General features: G+C 40.9%; 1 protein-coding gene and 1 pseudogene across 14 annotated transcripts in view; one reads left to right on the forward strand and one right to left on the reverse strand.

The window, feature by feature from the left end:
- GUCY1A1 (guanylate cyclase 1 soluble subunit alpha 1) overlaps nt 1-4,817 on the reverse strand; it is a 63,557-nt gene extending 58,740 nt beyond the window's left edge. For 2 of the 14 annotated variants that reach the window (XM_070047362.2, XM_070047359.2), the window contains exons 1-2: nt 4,512-4,787; nt 4,029-4,166 (exon numbers count right to left, since the gene is read on the reverse strand). The gene's annotated coding sequence lies outside the window, so the exon portion shown is untranslated. The other 12 variants (XM_070047360.2, XM_051819918.3, XM_089302290.1 and 9 more) reach the window with 12 other exon arrangements.
- Nucleotides 1-23,732, forward strand: part of LOC138843473 (ATP-binding cassette sub-family E member 1-like) — a 1,090,710-nt pseudogene that overhangs the window by 277,711 nt on the left and 789,267 nt on the right.

The raw sequence follows: 23,732 nt of genomic DNA on the forward strand, positions 1-23,732 counted from the left end.
GGTGGGAGAGGAAAGTGTTCAGTGATTAAGTGAATGGAGTTACTGGAAGGATAGGACACTGTGGTCAGAAAGAGAATGAGATTCTCAGGTTTTTCAGGTGGGGTAGTTCTAAGAAGGCCCAGGTGTTGGTGAGTATCAAGAGGTGCCCAAAAAGGAAGTTACAAGTCAAGTGTGTGGATGCTGAGTGAAAACCTGACCAATGATGAAAGACTACGCTTAGAAACAAAGGGCTTTGTTGTTTCAGACTCTCAAGGAAGGTGGAATGTTCACAAATTCAATAAGGGAAGGATGGAAACTTATAAGGAGAAAGGGACACAAAGAACAGTAAATCTGTGGTTCCCAACAGGTTGCAAACTACATGACAGAAGAGCATGGAGGGGTCTCTCTGTGTGACCAAGGCTGTAATACTCTGCATCGTATTATCAAAAAAAATTACCTATAGCATCAATGAACAAGAATCATTAACTGAATAGTAACAAAGACAACAGCATTAAGCTCACTGGTACTTTGAAAAGTTTGTGAGAAATGGAATTAAAAGATAAGTATTTCGTTGTCAAAAAATTTTGAAATCCACGCATAAGAGTTTCTTAAAAAGGTTCATGGAAAGTGCATATTATGAGAAATTATGCATGATTTCAAAATTTTTTGCGACAGTAGAAACTCATATTTTAATTCTATTTTTACACAAATTTCTCAGTACTACATAGGTATTCAAATAAGGTGAAACTAACAAGGATGTCCTAAGGGAGATTTGAGTTTGGTAGGAGATACAGACATTCAAACAAGTATATTCCAATGTAATGTGGCAAAGTGAAGTAGGAGATGAGGATAGGATGGATCTAGAAAAAAATTTTCAGACCTAAAATGTGGGTCGGCTTCACTTCTTCCTTTTCTCAGGGTATGCATTCCCACTGCCATTGTTTTGTGCTGACTTACTGTTAATGCTTACTCTGACGAGGGGAGCTGGCAGGTGAGTTAATTTCAGTTGGCTTCCATGTATGAAAGGGAGGATTTGTTTAAATAACAGATTATTAATGACCAGGAAGCGTGCCAGGTAGGAGAAGTTAGGGACTAAAGCAGTGACAGTCACATTTTTGTCGTCAAGGAGACCATGCCTAAGAGTCTTTCAAGTTTGATAAAGCAGAATTTCTCTCCCTCTGTGGGCTGAGTGGGAAGCTTGCCCTGGAGCCCTTCATCCGCCTATATGTGTTCATACTCTGCACATCCCCCAGGCTTTAGGAGATGAAAGTGGCTGGCCTGCACTCACCGGAGAAAGAAAAAAAAATATATGTGAAATAGGTAGACATCTCAAACTAGTCCAGAAAGAAAACAAAAGCAGCAGCTATGAGTCAAGACGATCAAGAAACTGCCCTAACCCCAAGTAAATCAACTGGTTCATGTGCAACTTAATTGGTTCTACAAAAGACCTAAAACTTGCCAGAAGCTCTTCTTGTATTAAATTACATTGGAGACATCCAAAACAAATTACTGCACAGGCACTTAAACTTGCAGAAACCATCTAGATGGCCTAGAAGCAAAATATGTTGTAATGACTGATACCTTGGAAAGAAAAATATATGTTTTTACAAATATACAGAAAAACAATAAACAAGAATGTTGACTAACATTGCTTGTGGATTTCTAAACAGTGCCATCAAAATTGAGTATCCAACAAAAAAAAGCAACTTTGCAGTAAATCTGATATATAGAAAGTCATTCTGAATTACCACTTCCAAAATTTCTCCCCATTAGTAATATATCTTTATCTTGGTTTATCCAAATACTGCTTTATCTTTCCATTTCCCCTTGTTGAAATTCATTCATAAGTCTAATATGACATTTATCCTTTTTTATAAAAACGTAAGTTGGGAATTACCAACTAGTCTTTAAAAAATTCTCCTTCATACACACTCATCACTTGTTAGTAAATGTAGTGAAGGATTTAATTTCTATGTATGGCTTCTGATGAATTCAAGGTTATACAATCTATAAATATATCAACAAATGGATGTTAGCTTAAGATTTCACTTTTTAAAATTTTCTGTGTAAAATATCTGTGACATAATTATTAGCATTTGGCCACAAAGTACTTGGTTGATGTATTCACTGTAGATACAATTTAATTTCAATGTTCTCAGTAAAGTTTGAAATGAAATGTAACATTTATTAAAACAGTTTTTCAAAATGTCTTAAAACAAGATGATCTGATAGGCAATAATGACAAGACATAAAAGTGAACATTGTAAAGTTTCTGAAGCTTCATTTTTTTTTTGCAGTGTTGTCAGATACAAGTGAAATAACTTTATATTTCCTTCCTCATTCTCTGAATGAAAAAAAAAACTATCTTAAGTGTATTATTTCACACCCTAAAATCATTTAGAAAAGGGTCTTTAAGGGATTATTTCTAATTTAGATCCTAAGGAACGCATACCTAGCCTAAGTACTTTCTATTTCAGTTTTGTAAATTTTATTTTCTACCAGATCCTACAGTATAGGAAGAAACACAAGGTGCCCACCTATTCATTACAGATTTCAACTTCCAACTACACAGACTTGTTTCCTGACACATTTAAAACCACACAAATGGGCGTATTTTTAAGAACTGCTTCACTATTGTAATACCAATTCATTATTCTAGAATTTTTCCTGCTGGTCTATGCAGATTTTATGTAGAGGGCCTGTTGGTTAAGCAAAGTGTGGCTTACATGTTTTAACTCCGTGATTCTTAGTTTTCTGTTGGGCTGCTGTCCTGCCGGGTATCTGAGAACTCCAGACTCTCGCTGAACACTCAGCAACTCATCTATTTGAATACAGTTCCAGGTACCGCATAACCCGTTGAAACAGACCCACAGATGCAGCTGTTCAATAACTAAACAAAGCACAGAGAATACAGACCATCGCCGTTGCAGGAGGAAGAGCAAGTTTTGCTTTGGAATTCTAGAGAATCCTTCTCTTCCATTGTCACTGTCACTGATTTTGACATCTCATCCTAGGAGAGCACCGGAAATGCTCACTCTCAAAAAAAAAAAAAAAAATACACAGCCATTTAGGAAAAGCAACAGATGACTCGCACAACATGAACCAAGATGTAAAAATCTACCCTGTTTAAGAAGGGGCCAACAGGTTCACAATGCCAGGCCTAAAAATGTTCCTTACCAAGACTGGAGGGCTGATCCCAAAAAGATAAGTACCAAAATGTTAAATCACTACTGATATGAAGTTTAAATGAAAAACAAACAAACAAACAAACCCTGCCCCATTCAGATGCTAGGAGGGAGGGTTTCCCGGGTGGACCCCAAGCTGCCTTGCACCAGTCACCCTGAGTCACAGAAGCCCCTGGGTTTACTTTATAAGATGACCAGGTTTATCAGGCACAAACTGAAGGAAGAGCCCTGTGAAAACCAGTGAGCAAAAAGAAGCCCTACAAAAAGCCACAGTCGCGGTCACGTGGCCAGGAGGCCCCGACTTAAGGGTCACCCTAAGACAGCTCTCAGCCCACAGGGCACCGGCACCCTGCTCACCGTCTCCCGAAGCACCGCGGTCACAAGGAAAACAGAAATGAGCGTGCAAAGCAGCCTCACGCGCGTGCACACGCACACACTCGCGCGCTCAAGTTTGCCGGCTGCTTTGTCCACGCAAGCCGGCGAGCGCTGCGATCCTCACCCACGCCACAGAGCCGGGGCGCGGCCACCAGCCCTCGCCGGCTCTCAGTTCTCGGGGTCTCTCCGCAGCTCGCGCTCGCCCGCTGCCGCTCGCAAGGCCACGGCGCTGCCCCGGGCTGGCGTGGCCCGGGCGCCCCGGCCGTGGGAGAGCCGCGGCCCCGGCGCGCCCCGCACGTTCTCACGGCCCGGCCCTGCGAGCACAGCCGCCCGCGTGGAGCGGCCGAGCGCCCACCCCCTCCCCGCTCCTCCCTCGGGCGCAGCGGGTCCCCCCGGACGTCCTCCCCAGCGTGGGAACCGGCCGCGGCTTCCCAGGGTCGGGGCGCGCCGCGAGCGCACGGAGGACTTGGATGAGCTCAGGCCGCGAACCTGGGGCGAGGGGCTGCGTCTGTGCGGAGCTCCGACCCGCTTGGGCACGCCGCGACCACTTACTCGGTGCACTGCCCAGACCTCGGGGCTGCGTTGCGGGATCCGCAGCAGCTGCGGGGCACGCCTGGCGAAGCCGCACTGTGAATGCAAAAGAGAGCTGGGCGTGAGCGCGCGGGGCGGTGGGCGGGCGAGGGGCCCCGCGGGGGCACCTGTCGGTCCCTGCGCGGGCGCTCGGGCGCCCTCGTGTCTACCTGTGCTCAACAGGCTGGGTGGGCGCGACGCGCGGCGGAGAGCCGACTGCCCGCGGGGCTGGCGCTCAGTCAGTTCTTGCCTTTGTTTCGACCTCCGCCTCTCGGCGTCGCTCTCCGTAGTGACCCCCAAGGCTCTCCTAGCCCACAGCTCCCGACTTCTTGCCAGACCTCTCCTCGCCTCCTCCCTGCCCGTGCACAAGGCTGAAAACAGAAAGGAGCGGCCCAAACCCACCATGACGCGGTCACGCGCGGCCCGGGTCCCTCGGCGCTCGCCACGCTCCCCTCTCCCGCAGGTGTCCTGCGCCTGCTGGCTGCTCCCCCGGCTGCCTGGCTTTTCGTCTCGGGTCTGGCGCAGGCACAGTGGAGGAGAACTGCGTAGGAACCTGCCGGTGGACACGGCCTCTGCTCCCGGTCCCACCCCCCTGCACTCACACCCGCGCAGGGGAACTGAGTCTTGGCGTCTGCAGCCGCCCAATCGCCATCCCAGAAATTACCGTGTGGAAACGCCGGGGGGACCAGGAGTCAGAAAGGGAAAGGGAGAACAGAGGGAGGGGCTCCGGGAAAGTTTGGCCCGCTTGAAAACAAAAATAAGAGCGTATTTTTTCCACTGTGTACACTTGGATGGAAAAACTCTAGTTTTCCATAGCCAAAAACTCCAACGTTTCTGCTGAGAAGTTTAAATCTACGCTTATCTCCAAGGGTGATTTCCTTTTTTAAAAATCCTGTTTTTCAGGGTTGAAGCTAACGGACTCCTTTGCAAATGGAATTCTGTGCTGAGAGACTGTGCTGTATCTGCTGTGTTCATATTTACTTTGAGTTGCTTTGTGTTTGTGTGTGCGCGCGCACGTGTGAGTCTCAGTATTTTTTGATTAGCCCTTCCGACTTGCAAAAATCCCATCATGCTATGTCATAATTGATCATAATCCTTCTGTGATCAGTCTCCGATCCCAGGAATTCTTGAGATAAATTGTTCCTGGTTGTATCCTATACATATTTCGAAACTCACCTTCTAAGCTGATCTCATTGAAGTCTTATTATTTTGTCAAAGTTTGCTCCCAGCCTTGCCTACTAGTTTGCCTCACAGGAAACATCAGTGGAATCAGAAAAAAAGAGAGGAGGGGTGGCATTTAAATAAATCAGGAACAAAATTAGTAGAGCCAACAACGCAGAAAAAAAAAAAAAAAAGCAAGTGGGTAGCTATAGAAACGCTTGCCTTAGTGTACAGCAAATGTGCAGAGCTGTTGAGATGCATTTTTAAAATATTTCTGCCATCTCAGAAGCTGCTCTGCCTTTGTTTCTGACTTGTGATACCCTCTAAAATCAGTAGTGTGCTTGTACTCAGAGTCCCTAAGCCTGCCAGTAAAAATGCAAAGGAATGCCCAGTATCCCATAATTAAAAGGTAGTGATCATACTGTGTTTTAAAGTAAATTAAGTGCTATGAGTGCTCACAGGAAGAAGAAATATCTGCTCACAGGGAAAATACATCGAAATGGACCAGCATGAGACGCCAGTGTTGGAGGATTATGATCTGTTTGGAAACAGGTGAAAGAGAGGGAGGTTCATTTTTTTTTTTTTTTTTTTGTTCTGGGAAGGAAATGTAAACAAAGGTATGAGTGAGAGAAAGCATGGCACTGATATTCATGAAATGGGGAGGGATGCCATTTAGCAAAATAAAAAATAGGTAAAGTACAGGAGATGTGGTGGGAAGACAGGTTGGGTCTACAGGCCCTGGTTCGCCTGTCCTCTAGTTGTCATGAGTTATTAGCTAGCATAAAGATTTTTTCTAGTTGATTTAATCTTCCCCTACAGATGCTACTCATATTGATAACTCTTTCATTCTCAGATATGACTTGCTTAGCTCATTCATTTCTGCCTTTACCATCATCAAATTTTATTGCACACCAAACTCCTTGTGTTTAAGTCCCAAATACTAAAAACTAAGAGTTCCTCGATGTTAGGGAAGGAATCTTCAAGGCCTCAATGCCTAGCAATGACCGTGGTTCATAATAGGACTGTTGAGTGGATAGAGATCTTCAGTCTCTTGAATTGTAGTTGACAGGTAGATTAAAACCAACTTTCCAGGGCCAGTGCCATGGCTCACTTGATTAATCCTCCGCCTGTGGCACCAGCATCCCATATGGGTGCCAGGTTCTAGTCCCGGTTGCTCCTCTTCCAGTCCAGCTCTCTGCTGTGGCCCGGGAAGGCAGCGGAAGATGGCCCAAGTGCTTGGGTGCCTGTACCCGCATGGGAGACCAGGAGGATGCACCTGGCTCCTGGCTTCGGATCGGCATAGCTCCGGTCGTAGCAGCCATTTGCGGGGTGAACCAATGGAAGGAAGACCTTTCTTTCTGTCTCTCTCTCTCTCACTGTCTAACTCCATCTGTCAAATTAAAAAAAAAAAACTTTCCTTTATTGAGAGTATGACTGTTGTCATGACAACTTGATAAAAATGTTAACAAGGGCAGTTATTCAGTGGAAAGTAGCGCCCTTAAAGCTTTATTGAACTCAGGCAGAAAAACTCAAGATATTTGTTTCTTCTCAAGAAGCTTTGATTTTCCTATACCCACCATTGACAATAGCACAAAAGCATTTGAATGCATATTATTTTCACACTTGAAAATGCAGTGACAATGACAACCAGAGATACAATCTGAGTCATAGCTACTCATGGCCAAGTTTATATATTAGTAGCAACAGCATGACCTGGGATCCTGTTAGAAATACAAAACCTCAAGCTTTGGCTCAAACCAATGAAGTCAGATGTGTACTTAACAAAATCCTCAAGTGATTCTGGACGTATTAAAGTTTGAGGATCACTGCCGGCGCCGTGGCTCAATAGGCTAATCCTCCACCTTGCGGCGCCGGCACACCGGGTTCTAGTCCCGGTCGGGGCGCCGGATTCTGTCCCGGTTGCCCCTCTTCCAGGCCAGCTCTCTGCTATGGCCAGGGAGTGCAGTGGAGGATGGCCCAGGTGCTTGGGCCCTGCACCCCATGGGAGACCAGGAAAAGCACCTGGCTCCTGGCTCCTGCCAGGATCAGCGCGGTGCGCCGGCTGCAGCGGCGGCCATTGGAGGGTGAACCAGCGGCAAAGGAAGACCTTTCTCTCTCTGTCTCTCTCTCTCACTGTCCACTCTGCCTATCAAAAAAAAAAAAAAAAAAAAAAAAAAAAAAAAAAAAGTTTGAGGATCACTGATCTAAAATCAAGACATTAAGTATACTAAATCTCAAAATGAGTTCTGTTCATCTTTCTAAATCAAGGGGTTTTTAGAGCTAGCATCTTCATTCTTATGAATTATTATTGTCATGTCTGTTCAAATAATGAAAGTAATGGATCCATCTCTACAGACTTCACAGACCATAGTAAGTTCATAGACCAAAGAAAATTGAAAGACAGAGAACGAGAATAGTAAGAGAGTGGAAGTGAAAATAAGATCTAGTTTTCCCTCTGACATACATATATAAGACAACAAACATATCTACATATATGTCACACTCACATATGAATGACATATGTGTGTATTTCAGGGGCATAACTGTGCTTTATTCTTTACCAAATCAAGATAACCTGTCAAACACAAGAAAGAAATGATAAATTTCTAACTCTTCATGACGCTTTTCTCTCCTCTTCTTAATTATTACTGATTTCTAATTAGGCTTTTGTTTAAAAAATTTTTTTTTGAGAGAGAAAGAGAAATCTTCCATCCATTAGTTTACTCCCCAAATGGCTGCAATGCTTGGGGCTTGGACGGACTGAAGTCAAGGGTCAAGAATTCCTTTAAGATCTCTAATGTGAGTGGCAGGAACACAAGTACTTGAACCAACCTCTACTGCTTTCCAGGCGCATTAACAGGAAGCGGGATCAGAAGCAGAGTAGTTATGACTCAAACCAGCACTCTGAGAAGCAGTGTGGGCATCCAAGGTAACAGCTTTTAACCCACTGTGCCGTAATGCCTGCCCTGTTTCTGATAGTTTTAACACAGTTAGTAAGATATTCTACACTGAAAGTTGTAGTAGGAATATGCTAGCACATAAATTGTTTCTTTTAAAATTTGAAAGCTTAGCTGGAAAAAGAACACCATAAAAATTTGGAGTTTATAAATTTCTAGTCCTCGTATAAACATTCATGAAACAATCTGCATTTGAGGAGATACTAATGGTGGCAGACATGTTGTCTTCTATTTTTTTGCAAAAGAGATTTTTTTTTTTTTAGCAGTAAAAAGAGAGGTAGGCAAATTAATGGCTTTCCAGGGAAATCCACACATTAGTCCTCAGAAACTATGCTTCTTGCATGGCAAGGAGGAATTTGGGATGCAGGTGAAATTAGGGCTGCTAATTAGCTAATTTTGAGATGGGGGATTATTCCAGATTATCAGGATGGGAATAATGTAATTATTAGAGAAAGATGAAGGCAAGGGAGCCAGTGGCAGATTAAGAGAGAGAGTTGGAGTGATGCTATGGTCAGAAATGACTTGACCAGCAATTTGGGGCTTTGAAAATTGTTGAAATGTATGCAGCCTATGCAAGCAGGGTAAGGCCAGAAAATTCTCTCCTTTAGAATTCCCAGAAAATAAAACAGCCTTGCTGTCATTTTGGCTTTGGTCTAGTGAGACTCCTTTCAGACTCCTACTCCTACAAATTAAAGATAATTTTTGTTGTTGTTGTTTAAACATTAAACTTGGGGTAATTTGGTAAACAACAATAGGAATCTCTTGGAAAGTTTGATTCTTGGAAATAGATAATGCTGTAACAAATACCTAAAAATGTGAAAGCATCTTGGGAACCCAGCAATGGCAGAGGCTGCACAAATTTTGTGGAGATAACTTTTGAAAAGCCAAGATTTCCTTGAGCACATTGCTTGTAGGAATATGAATGCTACCTCTGCTAGTGACCCTTCAGAAGGAAGAAGACACACAGGAGAGAACACCTTATCATCTTAATACATGAATGAACAAACTTCTGCTGAAGACATTCAAAGTGCGGCTGGTGAGGACTCAGAAATGAGGAAAGTGCTGTTGGAAATTGGAAGCTAGAGTATTTCTGGTAAACAGTAGCAGAAAACCTAACCTTAATTATGCCCTGCAGATAGGCTGGAATAATAATCTTGGATATTTAGCTAAGGCAATTTCTAAGCAAAGTTGTGAAAGCGTGGCCTGGTTTCTTCTTGCTACTTTTGGTAAAATTTGCAAGAAAGAGATACACATAGATTGAGGGAAGAACTGAGAAGCAAAAAACACCTACATCTTTATTGTTAGAGAAATCATCTCCTTATCCAGAGTTCAAAATAAACTCTGTTATCCTTTGCCCTGGTAAGCATAATGTCTCTGTGCTTTGGCAAAACTATAAGATTTTATCAACTCTCATATTTGGTAAACCCATTAAATGTATTATCATAAGGGATATCCATGTTTTTCATTTGTATTAAAATAAGTTTTATTGACCATTTTAGTTGCAAATATTTAATTCTAACATCATTATTCAAGTGCTGGTATTCCATTAAACATACATACTTTGGAAACAAAAGTGGTGACTTGTAAGTCTCCATATACTTTTTTTTTTTTTTTAGTTTTTATTTATTTGACAGGCAGAGTTATAGACAGTGAGAGAGAGAGACAAAGACATTGGTTCACTCCCCTAATGGACACTATGGCTGGCGCTGGGCCGATCCGAAGCCAGGAGCCAGGTGCTTCCTCCTGGTCTCCCATGTGGGTGCAGGGGCCCAAGCACTTGGGCCATCCTCCGCTGCCCTCCTGGGCCACAGCAGAGAGCTGGACTGGAAGAGGAGCACCCGGGACTAGAACCTGGCATCCATATGGGATGCTGGTGCCACAAGGTGGAGGATTAACCATGTGAGCCACGGCACCAGCCCTTCCATATGCTTTCATAAAGGGTTATTTGTGTCTTGTGTATTTATTTGTTTATTTAAAAGAGCAATGGAGAGAAAGGGGGCGAGAAGGGATATATATATATGTATGTATGTATACATATATATATCAGATTGAAAGTAGATCTCTCTCTCTCTCTCTCTTTCTCCCTCTAGAAATCTGAAATCACACTGGGTATGAGAGAGAGAGAGAGAGAGAGAGAGAGAAAGAGAGAGAGAGAGAGAGAGAGAGAGATCTACTTTCAATCTGCTAGTTTTCTCCCCAGCTGAGTCAGGCTGAAGTCCAGAACCATGAACTCCATCTGGGTCTCCTATGTGGGTAGCACGGGTGCAAGCACTTGGGGCATCACCCCCTGACTTCCCAGGCTTATTAGCAGGAAGCTAGAACAGAAGCTGAATCAGAAGCAGAGCAGAAAGGACTGGAGCCATTACTCTGGATGTGCGTTGCTGGTGTTGCAAGTAGCACCTTAATCCTCTGTACCATGTCTCTGTGACCAGCCATCATATATTTCATTCTGTTTTAAAATACTCTCTCATAGGGATAGCTTACAATTTCACTAACTTTGATATATTGAAAAAAAAAAAAAAGCCCACAATGTAGATGCAGTGACATATAAAAGAGTAAGAATACGTTAATGGCTACTACAAACACAAATTTGTAAAACTTGTTCAAAGGTATTTACTGAGTGTACATAACTTAAGGTATTTCTGCATAGGATATAGTACACAAGTAAAAGGTGACCAATTTTAACAGAAAGGTTCAGCCAATCAAAGATATGATAGCTTTTAAAAAAGAATAAAAGCGGGATGGCACCATGGCTCACTTGGTTAATCCTCCGCCTGCGGCACCAGCATCCCATATGGGCGCCGGGTTCTAGTCCTGGTTGCTCCTCTTCCAGTCCAGCTCTCTGCTGTGGCCCGGGAAAGCAGTGGAGGATGGCCCAAGTGCTTGGGTGCCTGCACCCGCATGGGAGACCAGGAGGAAGCACCTGGCTCCTGGCTTCGGATTGGCATAGCTCCGGCCGTGGCGGCCATTTGGGGGGTGAACCAATGGAAGGAAGACTTTTCTCTCTGTCTCTCTCTCTCACTGTCTAACTCTATCTGTCAAATAAACAAATAAATAAAAATTAAAAAAAGAATAAAAATATGAAAGTCCATATAAAGGAAGCTACAATTATACGCTCATTCTAATGGTTCAAAACTCTTTTTGTAATACTGTTTTCTCTTCTCCAGCTTAGTTCCTCCCCTCTAACTCCACTTTTTTGCAAGATTTCTGGGCTTTACAAAATATTTCGCTATGTGAACACACATTCTATAATTTAGGAGTCTTTGACTCTATCATTTTTAAAATAGAAAACTAACACCAGCTGCCAACAAAGACATTATCAGAGGAAGGACCAGTGAGTTTTTTGCTATGCGATTAACATATTGTAAAGAGGAAAATCATAATAGTTAACATTATGGGATGTTACTTATGTTCAAGGTATAGTTCTAGGCACTTTAGTCCCTCCCCCTAAAGATAACACTATCTGAGGTTAGCACTATTGTTATGTCAGCTTTACAGATGAGAAAATGGGAGTATAAGGAGACTAGTATCTTTCCCAAAATCATAGAGGTAGAGAATGGCAAATTGGGACTCTAGCTCATAACTCTAGTGTATTAATCACACTGGGTATTCTGAAAAGAATTTTGAGTTATCAAAATAGAATTCCCAGTCCAAACTTATCAAATCACATCCTTTCAATACAAATAAGCTCCAGGAACTTACATATTAATAAGTATATGTAGATCATTCTGATGGTTGACAATCACACTCAAATACATTAAAATTTCAAGGTAGTAAAGCTATCATCCTGAAGAAATCCTTGGACAGGTGACATTGGTGATGCTATTACAGAACAGGTTCAGGTTCCCAATGCTAACACTTGTTTGCTATTCTCTAAGTTTCTTTATTTGATATTATTTCAAGCTACTGAGTGGTTGAAAATATGAGTCTTGATAGATTGAACTCCTAATGGAATGAGGGTAGTGTGTTTCCATTTAAGTATGCATTTGCTGGAAGGAATGGAGGAAAAGGAGGGAGGGAGGGAAAGAAAATCAGCTCACTGAAGTAGGTAGGCAAATGGTCAGAAGTCTAATAAAGCTAAGCCTGGAAGAAAATACAATGGAACATATACTTAGGGAACGTCTTCCCAGTTCTTCAAATATCATAAAAGTTGTCTTATTCCTGCTTCCTTTCATGGCAAAGCCAATACAAAAGTAGTGATTGATTAAATGAATGCCTTTTACAGAGATGCATACATTCCTTAACGTTGCCTCTACCTAGACCCTGGACATATGAACAACCCCAAACTTCCAGAAACTGGATCTCCCAAGCATCTTTCTCAACAGCATGGCTGTCTGCTGCTCCAGGGAATTCTTGCATACAGAAATTGAAATAAAGCAAAAACATCATAGCCTTGGCCGGCGCCGCGGCTCACTAGGCTAATCCTCTGCCTAGCGGCGCCGGCACACCGGGTTCTAGTCCCGGTCGGGGCGCCGGCTTCTGTCCCGGTTGCCCCTCTTCCAGGCCAGCCCTCTGCTGTGGCCAGGGAGTGCAGTGGAGGATGGCCCAGGTGCTTGGGCCCTGCACCCCATGGGAGACCAGGAAAAGCACCTGGCTCCTGGCTCCTGCCATCGGATCAGCGCGGCACGGCGGCCATTGGAGGGTGAACCAACGGCAAAAGGAAGACCTTTCTCTCTGTCTCTCTCTCTCTCACTGTCCACTCTGCCTGTCAACAACAACAAAAAAATCATAGCCTTAATGACCATCACATTCAGAAATCCATATTTACTCAAAATTTAGAAAAGTTTTGAAAGTGAACTTCTATGAGCCTTTAAAGTATAAGAAATATGCCAAAGTAACATAATCTTCTCACCTATGACAAAGAGAGTCATCTGTGTAGAAAGATAAGTTTATAATTTTTCAAAGAAGTGCAAAAACAAATTAAAATTATACATTAGTGCAGTGCTGTCTTTTGTTTAGCACATTGTAATAGGTAGTAGCTTTTTTTTTTGTTTCCATATTTTACTTTCATCATTTAAAGATGCAAAGCACAAAAGAAGAAAATAATATGCCTCTAATTAAGCTGCAGAGTTGGGATAAGGCTTAATGATTTTCATTATTCTCCCACATAACACTCACTAATGTAGGAGGTGGAAAGTATTTTGTCTTTTTTATTTTGAGAGGTAGGGTTACAGACAGAAAGAGGGAGAGACAATGAGAAAGGTCTTCCATCTGCTGGTTCACTCCCCAATTGGCTGCAGTGACTGAAGCTCGACCGACCCAAAGCGAGGAGCCAGGAGCTTCTTCCGGGTCTCCCACACGGGTGCAAGAGCACAAGGACATGGGCCATCTCCTACTGCTTTCCCAGGCCACAGCAGAGAGCTGGATTGGAAGAGGAGCAGCCTGGACTAGAACTGGCGCCCATATGGGATGCTGGCACTGCAGGCTTTACCCACTATGCCACAACACTGGCCTCCTGATATTTTGTCTTAATGAACTATTGCGACTTTATCAGAAATATTGAAAGTATCAATTTTGTTTTGATTTTCAGTTCATTTCAGAAATCTATGTGTTGTATTTGAACCTTGCTCATAAAAATGTTTCATGCATTCTTCTCCTGGGGAAAAATGAAGCACATAGGTCTTGAAACTGGAAAAGGCAGCCCAGGAGTTAGAGAGGCTACTAGGACAGAGCCAAAAAGCACATCCTGAGCCCTGGTTTAAAAAAAAAAAAGAATCTGATTCAAGTTGCCTTGTAAAGAGAGCACGATTTTCATAAAGAAAAGGCAAAATATGCAAAGGAAAATGTTGAAATCTCATTTTATGAAAATGACAGTTCTGGCGCCTACCATCATATTGAGAAAATACTTTATTTAACAGTTGAAAATATTACCCAAGAGAGAGAATGTCTTAGCAGATCCCTTTCTTATTTCTTTTTAGAGTATTCTATTTTTTGTTGAATTATAAAATTAATGTAAAGACTTTCCTTTCCACCACCACGCAAGATGAGCAGAAAAATCCTTCCAAGTACAAACACCTACAATGCTGGATAAAAACTATGCTTTTAAGGCTTATCCAGGCTCACTCAGGCTCATTGTCTAGGAAAAGGCACTAGAAACAAAATGAAAAGAGAATGTCAGTGGAAAGTAAGCACTCCAGTTATCCACTGCCCCAAAGTCATTTTCTCTATCTGCCCAGGGGACTGAGAAGACAACACTAAAGACACAGCATTGGGGCCGGTGCTGTGGTGCAGTGGGTTAAAGCCCCAGCCTGCAGTGCCAGCATTCCATAAGGGCGCCGGTTCGTGTCCCGGCTGCTCCTCTTTCAATCCAGCTCTCTGCTATGGCCTGGGAAAGCAGTAGAAGATGAGCCAACTCCTTGGGCCCCTGCATCCGCTTGTGAGACCTGGAAGAAGCTCCTGGTTCCTGACTTCGGATCAGCTCAGCTCTGGTCATTGTGGTCATTTGGGGAGTGAACCACCGGAATGGAAGACCTCTCTCTCTCTGGCTCTACCTCTCTCTGTGACTCTATCTTTCAAATAAATAAAATAGTTCTTAAAAAAAAAAAAAAGACACAGCATTGTGGTTCAATGGGTTAAGCTGTATGAGTGCAGGTTTCAGTCCCAGCTGCTCCACGTCCGATCCAGCTCCCTGCTAATGTTCCTGGGGAAGCAGCAACAGATGGCCCCAGTGCTTGGGATCCTGCCACCCAAGTGGGAGAACGGGATGGCAGTGCAGGCTCCTGGCTTCCGCCCCACCCCTGTCCAGGCTGTTGGGGCTATTTGGTGAGTGAACCAGCGGATGGAAGTGTACACATGCACTCTCTCGAAGGCGCTGGTTACACAAACAGGAAATGACAACATACTGTATTTTCACACTGTGTGCCTTGTCTGCTTAGGTGCTGGCTCAGAATGGAGCAGGGGAGAAACCCAGCCTCTTGAGAATTCTAGATCAAAATCCTGTACTTCCACAGTTTTGCACCAGAAATGCGTAATTCTGTGGTTTGAATCTGTATTTTAAAGAATCTGTATTTTAAAGTAGTCATCTGTTGAGAATGCCCCCAGGAACTTGGAAGAAACAAACAAATCCTCACAGGGAAACCGTTACAATGATAATATCCTAATCTCTGCAGATACATAGGAACACAAGCCCATAATAAGGACACCAGGAAACACATGAGGGATAAAAAGCCACCTAAGTGGTAGAAAGAAGCATTAAATACACTAAAAGTCAGAATTACAAGGGCAACAGATGTAGATATTCAAAACAAAATATATTAATTTCTTTTTAAAATTTTTAACTTTTTAATTTATTTTTGCATACAGTTATGATTTTTATTTATGAGCACACAAAAGTCTCAAGTAAATGAAAATCCTCAGACAGCTCAGCAGGCAGACCCCTGTTCTTCACGTGCCCCGAGGTAGGCTACTGGGGGGGCACATTTCAGCTGCAGGGGCTGGGGCTGGCAGGATGCAGCAGACCTGCAGGAGGAACCTGAGGATCCTCCTGCCAGTCCTCCTGCTGAGCCCCTGCCGACCTTGCTCAGGACAGAGGCAGCTGCTGAGGTCCCAGCCTCCTCAGGCTCAGCTGCTGGGAGCTCTGGCACCACTGGGTCCCCATTGTTCCTGGGGCAAGGGCTGGAGGGGGTGGCCAAAGTAATGGGCTCAGGGGCTGGGCTGTCGCCAGGGCTCCTCTCCTCTTGCAGCTGTCCAGGGAGGGGAGAGGCAAGCAGGATGACCGCAGCAGCAGTGGTGGGATCAGCTTCAGAATTTGTCACCACATGTCCAGCCTTGCAAAAGATGCTTAAGGACTTGCTGCACACAGACACATCACTATGAAAGAAGGTAAAGGAAGAAAATATCCCAGTAAAAGTACAAGGAAATCCAAAGTAAAAAACAGGAATATTTATGGAAAAATGGCAGGGCAAAGTCGTGACTTATCGAGAGACACTTTGAAGGTAAATGGCCTCAACTCTCCAGTTAAAAGACACAGACTAGCTGAAAGGACTAAAAAATAAAACCCATCTATTTGCTGCCTACAAGAAACACATCTCACCAACAAAGATATACACAGTGAAAGTGAAAGGATAAAATAAGATATTACATGCCAACAGAAACCAAAAAAGAACTGGTGTAGTCATCCTAATATCAGACAAAATAGATTTTAACACAAAACTCTTAAAAGAGACAAAGAAGGGTACTATGTAATGATTAAGAGATTAATTCAACAGGAAGGTATAACTATTATAAACATATATGCACCTAATCACAGGGCACTTGGCTGTTTAAAAGAAATATTAAAGGATCTGAAGGGGGACTTAGACTCCATTACAATAGTAACAGGCAACTTCAATACGCCACTTTCAGCAATGGACAGATCAGTCAGACAGAAAATCAGCAAGGAAACAACATAGTTGTTTGGACCTAAGAGATATCTACAGAACTTTCCATCTGACAGTTGAAGAATATACATTCTTCTCGCCAGTGCATGGAACTTTCTCTAGGATTGACCACATGCTAGGCCATAAAGCAAGGCTCAGTAAATTTTAAAAAAATCAAAATCATACCATGCATCTTCTCTGACCACAATGTAGTGAAGCTGGAAATGAGCAACTCAGGAATCTCTAGAGCATATACAAACACATGGAGACTGAACAACATGCTCCTGAAGTTCTCATTGAAGAAATCAAAAGAGAAATCTAAAAATATCTGGAAATAAATAAAAATGACAGCACACATATCAAAAATTATGGGATACGGCAAAAGCAGTGTTAAGAAGAAAGTTTATAGCAACTGTGCCTATTTAAGAAATTGGAAAGGCACCAAATATGTTCTATCAATGCATCTCAAGGATCTAGAAGAACAACAGCAAATCAAACTCAAAATCAGTAGGAGAAAAGACATAATTAAAATTAGAGAAGAAATAAACAAAATCAAATCCAATAAAAATACAAAAGATCAGCAAAATGAAGAGCTGGGTTTTTTTTGAAAAAATATATAAAATTGAAACACTACTGGCCCAACTTACCAAACCAAGGGGAGAGAAGTCCAAAATTAATAAAATTAGAGATGAAAAAGGAAATGTAACAACTGACACCAATGAAATACAAAGAATCATCAGAAATTAATACAAAGAATTGTATGCCAACAAACTGGGAAACCTAGAAGAAATGGTTAGATTCCTGGACACATACAATATACCTAACTTGAGCCAGGAAGACATAAAAAACCTAAACAGACCCATAACCAAGATGGAAATTGAATCAGTAATATAGACCCTCCCAACATAGAAAAGCCCAGGACTGGATGGCTTCACTTCTGAATTTCACCAGACATTTAAAGAACTAACTCCAATTTTTCTCAAGCTATTCAAAACAATTGAAAGGGAGGGAATTTTCCCAAATTCTTTCTATGAATCCAGCATCACCTTAATTCCTAAACCTGAAAAAGATGCAACTGAGAAAGAACTACAGACCAATTTCTCTAATGAACATAGACACAAAAATCTTCAACAAAATTCTAGGCAATTGAATCCAACAACACATCAGAAATATCATTCATCCAGACCACATGGGGTTTATCCCTGGTACGCAGGGATAGTTCAACATTCCCAAATCAATCAATGTGATACTCCTCAACACAATCAAGGCAATTTATGACAAACCCATAGCCAGCATCCTATTGAATGGGAAAAGTTGGAAGTATTCTTATTGAGATTTGGAACCATACAAGGATGCTCACTGTCACTACTGTTATTCAATGTAGTCCTGGAAGTTTTAGCCAGAGCCATTAGGCAAGAAAAAAAAATCAAAGGGATACAAATTGGGAAGGAGGAAGTCAAACTACCCATATTTGCAGATGACATGATTCTATATATAGGGGATCCAAAAGATTCCACTAAGAGACTACTGGAATTCATAGAAGAGTTTGGTAAAGTCACAGGATATAAAATCAACATAAAAAAATCAACAGCCTTTGTAAACGCAGACAATGCCATAGTTGAAAAAGAACTTCTAAGATCAATCACATTCACAATAGCTACTAAAACTAAAATACCTTGGAATAAACTTAACCAAGGATGTCAAAGATCTCTATGAAGAAAATTAAAAAAAATCAAATAAATAGAAGAAGCTATTTTTAAAAATGGGCAAATCTTCCATGTTCATGGAAATATCCATGTTCATCAAAATATCCATTCTTCCAAAAGTAAATTACAGATTCAATGTGATATCAATCAAAAAAACCAAAGACATTCTTCTCAGATCTAGAAAAAATGATGCTGAAATTCATATGGAAGCACAAGCGACCCTGAATTGCTAAAGCAATTTATAGAACAAAAACAAAGCCAGAGGCATCACAATTCCAGACTTCAAGACATACTACAGGGCAGTTATAATCAAAACAGTGTGGTACTGGTACAGAAACAGATGGATAAACCAATGGAACAGAACAGAAACACTAGAAATTGATCCAAACATCTACAACCAACTTATATTTGATCAAGGAGCTAAAACCAATTCCTGGAGCAAGGACAGTCTATTGAACAAATGGTGCTGGGAAAACTGGATTTCCACATGTAGAAGTATGAAGTAAGACCCTTACCTTACGCCTTACACAAAAGTCCATTCAAAATGGATTAAAGATCTAAATCTATGACCCGGCACTATCAGATTATTAGAGAACATCAGAGAAAACCTGCAAGATATTGGCACAGGCAAAGACTTCCTGGAAAAGACCCTGGAGGCACAGGCAATCAAAGCCAAAATTCACAAACGGGATTACATCAAATTGAGAAGCTTCTGTACTGCAAAAGAGACTCTCAGTAAAGTGAATAGGCAACCAAAAGAATGGGAGAAATCATTTGCAAACTATGAAAATGATAAAGGATTAATAACCAGAGAGATCAAGATACTCAACAACCACAAAACAAACAACCCAGTGAAGCAATGGACAAAGGACTTAAACACACATTTTTCAAAAGAGGAAATCCAAATGGCCAACAGAAATGTGAAAAAATGCTCAGGATCATTAGCTGCCAGGGAAATGCAAATCAAAACCACAATATTTCACCTCAACTGAGTTAGAATGGCTTTCCTAAGAAATCTCCAACAACAAATGCTGAATGTGGGGACAAAGGTACTCTAATACATTGTTGGTGGGAATGTAAACTGGTATAGCCACTATGAGAAGACACTATGGAGATACCTCAAAAATCTGAACACAGACCTATCAGATGACCCAGCAATCCCGCTCCTGAGAATTTACCCAAAGGAAATGAAATCAGCATATGAAAGAGTTATCTGCACCCCCCATTTTTATTGCAGCTCAATTCACACTAGCTAAGATACGGAATCAACCCAAATGCCTGTCAGCAGAAGACTGGATAAAGAAATTATGGGATATGTACACTATGGAGTATTATACAGTGGTAAAGAATGAAATCTGGTAATTTGCAACAAAATAGATGAATCTGGAAAACATCATACTTAGGGAAATTAGCCGATCCCAAATTGGCAAAAAGCACCACATGTTCTCTCTGATCTGTGATAACTAACACAGCGCCTGAAAGGCAATCTGTAGAGGTGAAACTGACACTTTGAGAAGCAATGACTTGAACGGCCCTTGTCTTCACTTCTGAGAAACATTTTTTTTAGTATACTGTTTGTTGAACTCTTTACTTAATGTAGAGTTAAATGCATATGTATAAAGTCAATTGAAAATAGATCTCGATAAAAAATAAGAGTGAGAATGAGAAAAGGAGGAGGAAGAGGGGTAGGGAGTATGGGTGGGAGGGTGGGCATGGTTGGAAGAATCACCATGTTCATTAAGTAGTAATTATGAAGTATATGTAGTTTGTAACTGTAAATCTGTATAGTTCTGCATACCCTTCTACAGACTTACTTCTAATGCTACAGTTTAAAAACTTGACATCTTCCGGAGCCGTGGCTCACTAGGCTAATCCTCCGCCTTGCGGCGCCGGCACACCAGGTTCTAGTCCCGGTCAGGGCGCCGGATTCTGTCCCAGTTGCCCCTCTTCCAGTCCAGCTCTCTGCTGTGGCCAGGGAGTGCAGTGGAGGATGGCCCAAGTGCTTGGGTCCTGCACCCCATGGGAGACCAGGATAAGTATCTGGCTCCTGCCATCAGATCAGCACGATGCGCCGGCTGCAGCGTGCCCGTGGTGGCCATTGGAGGGTAAACCAACGGCAAAAGGAAGACCTTTCTCTTTGTCTCTCTCTTTCTCACTGTCCACTCTGCCTGTCAAAAATTTTAAAAAAAAAAAAATGAAAAAAAAAAACTCTTTATCTTTGATTTAGTCATTTTACCAATTGAATTTATAAATGCATTTAAAATTTATTTTAATCCTCCACAAGGCAGAGGATTAGCCTATTGAGCTACGGCACTGGCCAAGATAAAGAGATCTTAAAAGCAACCAGAAAATAATCAATCATTCAACATGGAACATTTTATACTGACAGCCAACTTTGTTAACTTCGTAAAAACAAGAACAAAATGAAATTGGAAGAAAACAGATAATTATCTTCAAAGTGCTAGTAGAAATACAGCTGTAATTCTGTAACTTTATTTTCACCCAAACTGACTTTCAAAAATGTTTGCATGAGGGAGGGGAGAAGGTAAATTCAGAGATTATAAACCCAACATCCCTTCAAATAAAGAATTTCTAAGGATGTACTTCAGACAGGATATCATTTCAGAAGATGTGAGACCCCAAACAATTAGTGATAGAAGAAAATGTTAAATTGTTACAGTGGATATATAACATTTTACATTAAACATAAACAGAGGAATAGATTGATAAACTCTGACTGTTTCTAAATTGAGAACTTCCTTTTATCAAAGATGGTAAATTGACAAGTGACAAATTAACTAAAGTTAGTTGCAACATGTAATTAAAAACAGATGAAAAACATTGTTCACATGCCTTATTATTTCCTTTGATATAGTCCCAGGAATTTGGGTTTCGGAGAATGAATTATGTTATGGTGACTAATATCATTTGTTGTTTTTTTTTTAATCTCTCAAATTAGAAAAGTACTTCTATTATACTCAGCATATCACATTCCTTTTTTTTTTTTTTTAGGAAAACAGAAACTACTTTGAGAATTTCAAGCATAAGGAATGCTAACAAAAGTATTCAAAGACCTGGGTAAAGAAATTAGGGATCAAAGGAAAATACAACTAGTGATATCAGCTTCCTACAACATGTAGGCATGTGATACAATTCTCATAACTACTTTGCCTCTGCAGGTGTTTACTGCTGCCAGAGAATAAAGCTTCTCTTTTTCTCTGCCATCTGTATCTCACATGAATTCAAAATTCAAATCAAGTCCCATTGGCAGTGGATGCTAGGACCTGGTGTTTCCACGTCCCATGCTTGCATTGCAAAAGCAAATATGAAATGGGGCAGGAATGATGATGAGTAACAATGAACAATCAAATACAGCAACAAAGCCTGAAAAATTATTATTGAAAATAATGTCTGCTGTTTTTATCCAACTAGTGCATTCAATTTATTTATTAAGGATTTTGAATTTGTTAATAAACTCTAGAGTTTTGGAGCATAGTAAGGTAGTGTTAGGAAAATAATAGGTTGAATAATAAATAATGTGCAGTTGTCCAGGAGAAAGAAAGATCTACTGCCAACTCCTTGTATAAGCTGTTAGATAGATTAAATAAGTTTAAACATCAAGAGTGGTATAGATGTTAATCTTGTTTATTTTGTTCCTATTTATTCATTAGTCTCTCATTTATTCTACTTTTTCATGAGATGTGCTAATGGTGTTAATGATGCCCTTCAGTCTGTTTATTCCATCTTCACTTGATTCAATGTTTACACACCTGATGTAGTCATGGTTCTGCAGGAGTTCACAGTATATAGGTTAAAAGAGCAATCGGAAAAGAACACAGTGACAGATGTGATACAATAGAAATACTCATAGGGTGCTTGGGGAATCCATAGGAAATCCATGAAGGACCGCAGATGGTTTTGAAAAGCTGATGACTTCACCTTGAAGTCAGGGCTGTCTAGTAATTTCCTAAATAGAAATGAGAATAGCCCAGTTGTACAGATCAGACAGGTTGAAGCTCAAACAGGGTAACTAATTTTTTAAAGCTATGCGGTCTTGATCATGGTGCCTGACAGAGTCCGGGTTCCTAACAGCAGTATTTGCTGAGTGGATGGCAGGGTCAGGGGTGACTGGATGTCTACAGAAGAGGATATGAGAGTGCTGTTGTATTTACTGAAGTTTTCTTAGGCTTACATCTTCGCATTCCAGGAAAGAAGTACTTTGTGCTGGCTTCAGATTCAGTTCAGGTTCAGTTTAAGGGCTCAAGATGTGTGTTAAGAGGAAAAAAGTGAAATTCTTACTGTGATAATAACCTGTCAAAAACCAACAATGAAAACAAACAAAAACCAAACACGACTTGAATTGCCACACACAAGTTAAGGGATCAGAGCAAAGGCAACAAGAGGACATACGAAAAGCTTATGAGAAAGACACAACTATATTAAAACTTTACTATTGTTCATACATGATCTTTAATAATTCAACACATATGCTTAAGTTTTCTTTAACATGTTATTTTGCATTCCTAAATGTTTGAAATATAAATTAGAGATCAAAGGTATAAGAACTACCTGAGATTCTAAATTATTTCTGTCCATTTTATAGAGGAATCATTTTAGTCTACAGTCCATAGAAAGTACCAATGTCCAGAGATTTTTAATGAGCTCACTCATGATATTATCTGTTTCAATCATAATAGAGTACTAAGAACATTTTCATCTTATTATCTATGTTCCTTCTGCAAGTTATGTTTGCTTTATTTGGAGAGAAAAGAAGGGAAAATTAAAGTAGCAAGGTTTGATCTGTGAAAGAACAACTATTGGTGGCAAGCAAAACACAATAATAGTAGTAAAATGGTTAAATATTAACTTAATGTAATTCAATTAATTTGGGATTGTGCCACTGACTAGAATTTTAATTAAGTGTCTTTAAAACTATGAGCTGAAATGTGGACATAATTTGAATTGAGAAAATACTTGGAGATATTTTGTAGTAAGTCCTTTTATTTGTGAATGTCAAAGTATTAAAACAAAGCAATTATGGTTAGTAGATAAAAACTTTTGGCTACATTATTCATAAAGTGAAAGGCATGCATGCAAATACTCAAGACAGTTGGAAAACCTAGGTTCTGATGTCACTTTCTGTGTGTCTTTAGACAGCTGGCTTAATTTTTGTATTGGACAATCATATAAAATCAGTTTTCTACTGATGTTTTAACCTTCACTAAAATTCAAGTAAGAAGAGAGGATGAAAATTCAAAATACAGATACCTTTAATAGGATGAAAACCAGAATTATTAATACTAGGTTTTGGAGAACTACTAAGACTGGATAAGCAGTAGCATTGTCTAGCCTAGAATAGATTTATATGCATGAATAAATATAATAAATATATTTCTGCTATATTTTATACTATGTTATTTCATTTTAATTGTATTTCCTAAG

This window comes from Oryctolagus cuniculus, chromosome 8 (genome assembly GCF_051225735.1).
Source record: "Oryctolagus cuniculus isolate XC-2025 breed Fujian yellow rabbit chromosome 8, ASM5122573v1, whole genome shotgun sequence".
Classification (NCBI taxonomy): domain Eukaryota; kingdom Metazoa; phylum Chordata; class Mammalia; order Lagomorpha; family Leporidae; genus Oryctolagus; species Oryctolagus cuniculus.